General features: G+C 51.2%; 1 protein-coding gene across 1 annotated transcript in view; it reads right to left on the reverse strand.

Annotated features, from left to right (window-relative positions):
• Hic2 (HIC ZBTB transcriptional repressor 2) overlaps nt 1–8,085 on the reverse strand; it is a 28,299-nt gene extending 20,214 nt beyond the window's left edge. Inside the window, exon 1 of the mRNA XM_075970284.1 lies at nt 7,948–8,085. The gene's annotated coding sequence lies outside the window, so the exon portion shown is untranslated. The remainder of the gene's footprint in view (nt 1–7,947) is intronic.
• Between the last annotated feature and the right edge of the window lie 654 nt (nt 8,086–8,739).

Below are 8,739 nucleotides of genomic sequence, written 5' to 3' on the forward strand. Positions count from 1 at the left end.
TAAAAACCTCAGCCACGGAGCTGGAGAAATGGCTCAGAGGTTAAGAGCACAGGCTTCTTCCAGAGGTCCTGAGTTCAATTCCCAGCAACCACATGGTGGCTCATAACCATCTGTAATGAGATCTGGTGCCCTCCATGCCAGAACACTGTATGTATAATAAATAAATACATCTTTAAAAAAATAAAAATAAAATAAAAACCCTCAGCCAGGGTCTGCAAGACAGTGCATCCAGTAAAGGTGCTTGCTGCCAATCTAGATACCTGAATTAGATACTGAAACTCATATAGTGGAGAGACCCTACTCTCTCATGTTGCTCCCTGACCCAGACATGTGCAACACCCTTCCCTCTAAAAAAGATGATGTAATTTTTTTTTTTTTGATTTTTCGAGACAAGGTTTCTCTGTGGTTTTGGAGCCTGTCCTGGAACACCAAGCTGGTCTCGAACTCACAGAGATCCGCCTGCCTCTGCCTCCCGAGTGCTGGGATTAAAGGTGTGCGCCACCACCGCCCGGCCAAGATGATGTAATTTTAAAGGAAAAAGAAAACCTCATTTGTAGGCCAGCAAGATCATATAAAGGTACATGCTTGTACCAGACCTAAGTTTGATTCCCAGAATGCACAAAGAAGAAACAGAGAGCTAACTCCCATGGGTCCTATAAACTAATTTAAGGAAAAAAGGAGGCAGGCAGTGGTGGCACACACCTTTAATCCCAGCACTTGGGAGGCAGAGACAGGTAGATCTCTGTGAGTTCGAGGGTAACCTGGTCTACAGAGCGAGTAACAGGACAGGTTCCAAAGCTACACAGAGAAATCCTGTCTTGGGAAAAAGGAAAAAAAAAAAGGTCTGGCAGAACTCATAAGCTTTACAGCCTGAGTCCAGTCCTGGGGAGACCTGACTCCTGTAAGTTGCCTTCTGACTTCCACCTGCACGTTACAGCACACACCCACATACCGTTGCCACACCACCCAAACACACACACACAAAAATTTTGTTTGTTTTGTTTTTCAAGACAGTGAGTGTTCCTCTGTGCAGCCTTGGCTGTCCTTGGACACCAAAGATCTGCAGATCAGGCTCATTAAAGGCATGAGCCGCCACCACCAGGCACAAAAGAAAATCTGAAAAAAACAAAAACCTCCCAAAAAAGTCTCGGGCCCTTGTATGGTAGCCCACAGTCCAGGAGGCATAAGCAGGGGTTCCAGGTCAGCAAAGACTACATAGTGAGACTTGTGTCCATCCCCCCACAAAAAAAAAAGGGAGGTCACAACCAACTGGCCAAAAGGCAGAGATACCCAGACCCAAGGATACACACATCTATAACAGCTCCTGCACCTAAGGCTCCGGAACACCATGCAAAAACTCTTAAGAAACAGACAGGCATGCTATTGTGGAAGGGAGAAATCACAGAAGGACCCACCAGTAGACAAAGAACTACAGACAACTATAGTACTGATTGGTGAGAGAATTAGTCCCTAGAGATAAACCACTCCCCCAATGGATTATCTAATTCCAAGTGGTGAGCACTGAAATCACATATGTAAAAGTACTAAATAGACTTAGTATTTATATATTTACACACATACACATACACAATAGTAACAAAGAAAACGAGACCATGAATTTAAGAGGGAACAAGGGGGTAGGGTACATGGAAAGTATTGGAGGGTGGAAGGGGAAGAGAAAACTACTGTAATAAAACTTTTAATTAAAAAAAATGAAGTTAGGCCGCGTGGTGGTGGCGCATGCCTTTAATCCCAGCACTCGGGAGGCAGAGGCAGGCGGCTCTGTGAGTTCGAGGCCAGCCTGGTCTACAAGAGCTAGTTCCAGGACAGGAACCTAAAAGCTTCGGAGAAACCCTGTCTCGGGAAAAAAAAAAAATGAAGTTAGGTGGTGGTGGCACATGCCTTTAATGTCAGCACCCTGGAGGCAGATGAACCTCTGAGTTTGAAACCAGCCTGGTCTACATAAGAGATTCCAGGACAACCAGAGCTACACAGTGAGATCCTATCCCAAGAAAGAAAAAGCAGCATTACAGCCCAGTACCACTCAGAAAAAGGTGCCCTCACCCTGTGTGAAAGCTCCCACACACAACTCACTGCTAGAACTGTACCATCATTTGTACAACAGGGGCTAATCAAATGATTAGGGCTGCACAGGTATGTTCTAAGGATTAAACTCAGAAAAAAAAAAAAAAAAACTCAGGCCTAACACGCCCACCACAAGGCTGAAGGGTAAGGGCCACCCTTCTTCTACCACTCCCTTCTCTGGAAAGCTCCAAGAGCACCTGCACCAGCTTCCTGCAGAAGCAAAAGGTGGGGTTGGGGCTGTAGCTCAGTTAATAACGTCTGTCTAGCAAGCATTAAAGTTTGATTTCTAGCCTAGAGAAAAGTAGGTATGGTGTCACACGATACACGCAAAGGATATTATGGGCACCTTGGGTGTAAACCCCACCACCACCACCAAGCAAGCAGCTTCTACTCACGAAAGTTTGTTCAAGCTAGTCTACCAAGATCCACGCAGCAGAAAAGTCGCTCTGCCTGGGTCCCTACTACCATCTTCCTCTTCAGTCACTCCCCTCTTCCTTTACTCCTCTACCTAAGCTGCCGTGCCTCCTCTGAAGGACCACACTTCCTACCCAAGACATCATCATGACAGTACACCCAGGGGTCTTGACATAACACTCCTGTCACACAATTATTGCCATAACTTCAATAAACAAACTAAACACCAGGGCATCCCACTGCTCTGTTCCTATAGAAGCAAAGTCTGAAACCCTGCTCACATCCTTTCTCAACACCCACCCTTCTTCCTTCCAGTCCTTAGTGGAAGTTCACGCACCTTACCTTGCCTATATAAGGCAGCCCAGAAACAACCCCCAGGGACATTGGGGGCAAAGAGACCAGAGGCAGCGGTCCCAGCAGTGCCTATCTATCTAGAGTCACATCTCAGCTGGAGTCAAGGTGGGCTTGTCAGACAAAGCCAGGTTACAAAGGAGGACAATGGGAACCCAAGAATGTAACCAAGCCAAGGTCAGACAACTATGGAAGCCCAGGTTACAGGGTTGGTGAGACTGAATCTTGGGGCACAGGGAAGGAGGTGGCTCCACAGAGAACACTGAGCAGCCCCTCAGTGTATATATGCTCAGGCCCTGCTACTCACCCTCTGTTCAGTGCTCTACTGACCAAGAATCTGCCATGTCCATTCATTCATTCACTGGGTAACTGCTAACCCCACTGTGCCTTTACAAATCATTAACAGCATAGCCTACTCAGTCTTAACGCTCAATCTTTTGCTTGGTTCTGTTATTAACAAAGATATGCTACTTGGTGGGGCAGTGGTTCTCAAAACTGACCACATACCAGTTTCACTGCAGAAAACAGAGGACCCATTTAGGGATAAACTGAGCTCCCCAAAGATGAAGTCAACAGTGCCAGGCTTACATGCAGTCCATCCCACACAGTATGGACACTCTGTCCACATAAGGAGAGGTCCCTGAGGTCTCAGGTCCCACCCTCCCTTTTCATTTACTTTGTGCATGAAAACTCACCAGGAATCCACCTGCTTCCAAGCGGCAGGATAAGAGAGTTGCAAAGACCATGAACAGGGTTCAAGTTATGGGGTCCTTCACCTGAAGAGCCCAGAACTGGGTTGATGAACATTCCAACAGGGCTCAGACCCCTATATGGAAGTGGAAGCGGCCCCTCCCACCAGCCAGAGCATCTGGCCACTGGTGCTGCTAGGAAGGAAGCCTGAGGCCCCAGACCCACAAAGAACAACTCTCCTTGCAGCTGTACTCACTGAGCTAGCAGCAGCCCTTCCAGCCACACAGTAGGCTCGCTCTCACCTGGACCCTTCATCCTTGTCACTCTGGCAATCTCAGGACAGACATGGCAACCTGAAGAACAGCCTGCCTTTCCATATCCCCACACCTCCCTCTTTCCCCCACAGAAAAAGTTCTTCTAAGGTAGTTCACTGTCAATCAGGAAAACAAGGACCTACACCCATTTCCACCTCACAAAGAACAGGAGGGACTTCTGGCCTAGATGCAAGGGGCTGACTCACCCTTTCTCACCTTGAAGGTTAAAAGATCCCCAGTCCCATTCTTCAAGCCTGAAACCATGCTTCTTCCTCCTCCTAGAGTAGTTTCATCAGTTATGGTGGAGAAGGGTCATGGGGTCACACACCCATTCACTCTAGTCATGCCCTTCCCAGGGTCTACCTTTCTGTACCTTTCCATATGGTTCTGGGCTGTGGCAGTGTCTGGCCTTCAGGGAATCAAGCTTACTAGGGGGTTCCCCATGCCCATCTCCCAGAAGGCTCAAGAAAACAGTTGCTCCTTAGGGACCTTTCCTAAACCTTGGGACAAGCTTCCTTCTCCCTCCCACCCCACACACACCAGTTAATACAGACAAACTTGTCTAAAAGGCTTGTTTAAAAGATTCTAATAGGAATCCAGTCTTTCTGGGAGAAAAGGTTCTCTACCATCCCTCCCAGGTCTGAGCTCAAGTATCTACAGACATCACGTGACAAAGACTCTCAAGCTAAAGGCATTTACCCTCCAACCCCAGCAAGTTATTAGCCTCAGTCTCAGGAGAACCCCGCTGAGCTGGAATGACACCCATCACTGGGCCTTAAAAGCAGAGCAGTGATACACAAGTCTGTGAGCACCAGAGGGCAGAAAAGCCAGCACAGTTCAGACATGCCATAGGGGCTAAGTTTCAAAAACGTGGCTGAGTAAATATAAAGTTTGTAAGAGTCTCACATCTGGCGGGCAGTGGCACACCCAAGGCTCAAATACCTGCAAGATCATGTTTTCCAGGATCTCCCGACCATTATTAGCCTAGCCCATCCTTCACAGTACCACAGACTTTAAAAGAAAAACCCTCATCTCAGCTACCCAAGACTGGAAGGCTGAGGCATATCTGGGTACACAGTGGTACCTTATCTAAAACAACAAAAACAAGGCTGGCAAGACAGGGTAAAGTTGCCTGCTGCCAAGTCTGGCAATCTGAGTTCAATCTCTGAGACCCACATGGAAGAAAGAGAGCAACAACAGCTCCCGCAGGCAGCAAACACACATATAACAAATAAATAAATGCAATAAAAAGAAGAAAAATCCCTCAGCTCTGCCACCAAAAACCTAGCATGGATGCTAGCCCATGCCTTTAATCCCAGCACTCAGGGGAAATACGCAGGTGGATCTCTGTGAGTTCCAAGATAGCCAAGGCAATTAAACTGAAAAACCCTGTCATGAAAAACAAAACAAAATTAAAAAAAAAAAAACCTAGCATGGCATCTAGTGCCCTCCTCCAGCCTACAAATGGCCCCTCCCACTATGCCTGCCACCCACACTGCCCGTGTCAATCCTCTTATAATCACAGGTTACATTAGTCTTAGAAGTGGGGTGGGAAGGTGGGGAAGAGGGTCATCACTGTCCAAGGTTGACTGCAGAGTGAACTGCACAGGTGGAAGAAGAGCACCACGCCGGCGAGTTGTCCCTCCGACCTCTAGCAGACTGCAATCCACATACATACATATAAAAATAAATGAAAGTAATAACCTCTCTCTCTTGGGGTTTTCCAAGACAGGACTTCTCTGTATCTTCAATTGTCCTAGAACTCAGAGATCCACCTGCCTCTGCCTCCACAAGTGCTGGGATTAATGGTGCATGTCAGCACAGCTCTTAAAAAACTCCAACTCCAGTTAAAAGGGGAAAAGGTACTTCATGCCCCTAACCTCACCCCTTCAAGCCTGACCTTGACAGGCAATAAAGTCTCAAGGAGATCCACAGCATTCCCTGCAGCTCAATAATGCAAGACCCCGTTGCTGTCGGTCCACAACAGCTGACTTCAAGTGGATCAGAGGCTGTGCTTATTAACAAAATGAGAAATCTGATCTGTGGAAAGAAAACACTATGTGAGGATTAATCTAGGATTGCAGCCTGTGGAAGAGGCTAGGCTGTTGGCCAAGACCAGGAAGTGAGGAAGGTATCCTGCCTACCTGTCCTCAGAGCAGGTACTCCAAGGCAGCATGGGATACATTACCTCTGCCTGCCTGCACCTCATCTTGGCCTTCCAGCAAACCATTTTAGCTTGGCTTTAATTCAACGCAGGGCTCCCTCAAGCTGCTTTTTCCTCTATGCGAAGCCAGCAAACAGAAGATTTTTCTTTTCAGGAACTGCTCATAAAAGCTCAGTGACTAATATACAAGTCCCAACAACTGGCAGGAAAACACTGCAGGAAGGAATTCTGGGCACACAGCAGCACTCCAACAGCCAGAGGAGCAGGTCGACAAGCACTCTCCAACACCGTACCACCAGCCTGTAGAAAGCCAGGAGGCCAAGCAGAAAGCTGAGCAAACAGAGCTGACCCCACTCACTGCAAGCAGGGAGGCAAAGACTCTTCCCAGCTTTTCTGGAAAAACCTTGTAGGTTCTCATGAAAACTTGAACTGCACAGGACAGAAAGATCACCTGCAGGCAACATGACTTCTTGCAGAAATCCTAGTCTGAAGGACTCTGCTAGTCACACATTTGTCTCTAGAGGCCAGGCTGGCCCATCTGCTTTATTTCAGACTACTCCAGAAGCCCTGCTCCACCCAGCATACTTTTTCTCCTTGAGCCAGGGCTAGAGTGGTCACCCAGCCTACGATCCTAAAAATGTCTGTTTGAAAGCCACGGATTCCAGATACAGGCAGATAAGAACAGGGGAGAGGCAAAGCCAGGGGGAATCAGAGCAATAATGAATTTGGCATCCCTCTAGGATTTGGTTCCATCCCTCCTCTATCCGGTGTCCCAGACGGAAAGTCCCAAGTTCAGCCTAGAAGGTGAACCCCTCCACTATGTGCCCGATCTCCCTGCCCTAGGAGCAAGACACAGCTAACAAACCCCAGAAACAATCCACAGCCACAGGATTCCTATAGGCAAGGAGCCGCCCCTCCCCCACCACCACATATGTCAGTGGGGGTGGCCTCTCCGTGTTACACCCCTCCTGCTGTTTGGGAGTGAGGGGCCTGGAACACCGCTTTCCAAATGCGCCTGACAATTATAACTAGAAAAGACACTGTGAAGAAGGGGGCAGAAGACGTAAGTAAATAACTTCTAAATCTCTCCGGCCAGCCGAGATCAGCACCGGACTCTCGAGGCAGTCCAAAACTGTTCTGGGTGGGGCTGCTGGGAGTATTATCTGGCCTCAATCTCTCCAAGTACGTTAAGTCAGTGCCCCCCTGGGAGAGGCATTTCCCCCAGCACACACACCCAGGCCCGTGTGCATATGAACCATTTTGGAAGATAAACAGAGAATGACAAGCTAGGGCCCCTCAGCTCACTCCCTGAGCCAGCCAGTCCCTTCCTCCTGCCACCCTCCCCCCTCCCCCCAAGCCCATCTCTCTTCCTGCCAGGCGGCTGCCTTCAGCAAAGGTCTGGGGGCAGGGCAGAAAGCCCACCCAGCCACGGAGCCGGGCCCTCCGAGCCCGTCCTTGGCCCTGCCACGGCCAGTCTCCCAGCCAGGTAGGGGACTAGAGGTAAAGGACAGCAGACCGTACACAAGCGCAGTTCTGAAAAACGTCCCAGCGAGGGGCAGCCGCAGGCACACAGCCGTTTGCATAATGGGAGTCCGCCCGCCTGTCAGGCAGCACAGCTCGCCCGACGCCGTTCGGATTAGATTGCTAATGAAAAGGCACAAAGAGCCGGCGCCCGCTACCCCGTCGACCCCCGCACCACAGACTCGCGCCCCAGGACTGGCGCGGCCCCGGGGGCTTTGTGCCCGGAGTCCCATGCTGCCCGCAAGCCGCCGGGCACCTGGGCCACAAAGCCCCCGCCCGTCCGGGGTCCCGCGTGCGCCTCGGTTCGGGACTAGGGGCCGTGCGCGCGCTTCGTCCCACGCGCGCACACGCCCCCCTCTCCGGGAGCGCGCCCGGAACGCGCCCCCCTCACTCAAGGACGCCGCTTACCTCATGTGCCTGCCAGCGGCCCCTACTCGTCGGCGCCCGGCCTGCGCCGCACGCGCCCGCCCTGTCCGCCCGCCGCCGGCCCGGCTCGGCTCCCCGCCCAGCGCGCCCAGAGCGCCGTTCACAGCCGCCCGCTCCGCGCCATCTTGGAAGCTTGTGACGTCAGCTCCACCCGCTCACCCCTGACCCACATCTGAATGGGCGAGCATCGGGGCGGACCTAGGGGCGGACCCTCGTGGGGGCGGACCCCTGAGACTGGGCGGGGCCGCGGAGAGGGCTGAGTCCCGGGAGGGCAGGGTGGCTGCAGGACAGCGTAATGGGGGAGGGGTGCACGGGAGGCCCCGGGAGCTCTAACCCGGACGCCGACCGGATCCCGACCCAGGCTCCAGAACCGGACGACGGCAACCTCACTGCGAAATACTTGACCCGCACCCCTTGTGGAACAGTGACCCTGTTCTCTATTCCATGTCTAAGCCTAGCCCCAAAACGGAAGACTGCTCCTTTTTGAGCCTGACCTTCAGACCCCCCAACACCATCACCACCTACCCGTGTCAGGTGGCCTGCGCTTCAGCTCTCAGATCCGTTTGCGTCCCTTGGTTCTTCAACTATGGGGAGTAGCCCAGTCTGTAACGTTTAGTCCGCGAAGACTGCCGGCTCCACGGTCTGAGATGTACGAAGGCTTGGAGTGGTTCTGATTTTAAAGGGAAGCCCGGGAGTTCTAACCCCAATGCCTCCTGGGGTCCTTGTGACCACACCCTGGAAGGTCGACCCAGCTTACCCAGAGGACCAGGAGGT

The sequence above is a fragment of the Microtus pennsylvanicus genome, chromosome 1 (assembly GCF_037038515.1).
Source record: "Microtus pennsylvanicus isolate mMicPen1 chromosome 1, mMicPen1.hap1, whole genome shotgun sequence".
Classification (NCBI taxonomy): Eukaryota; Metazoa; Chordata; class Mammalia; order Rodentia; family Cricetidae; genus Microtus; species Microtus pennsylvanicus.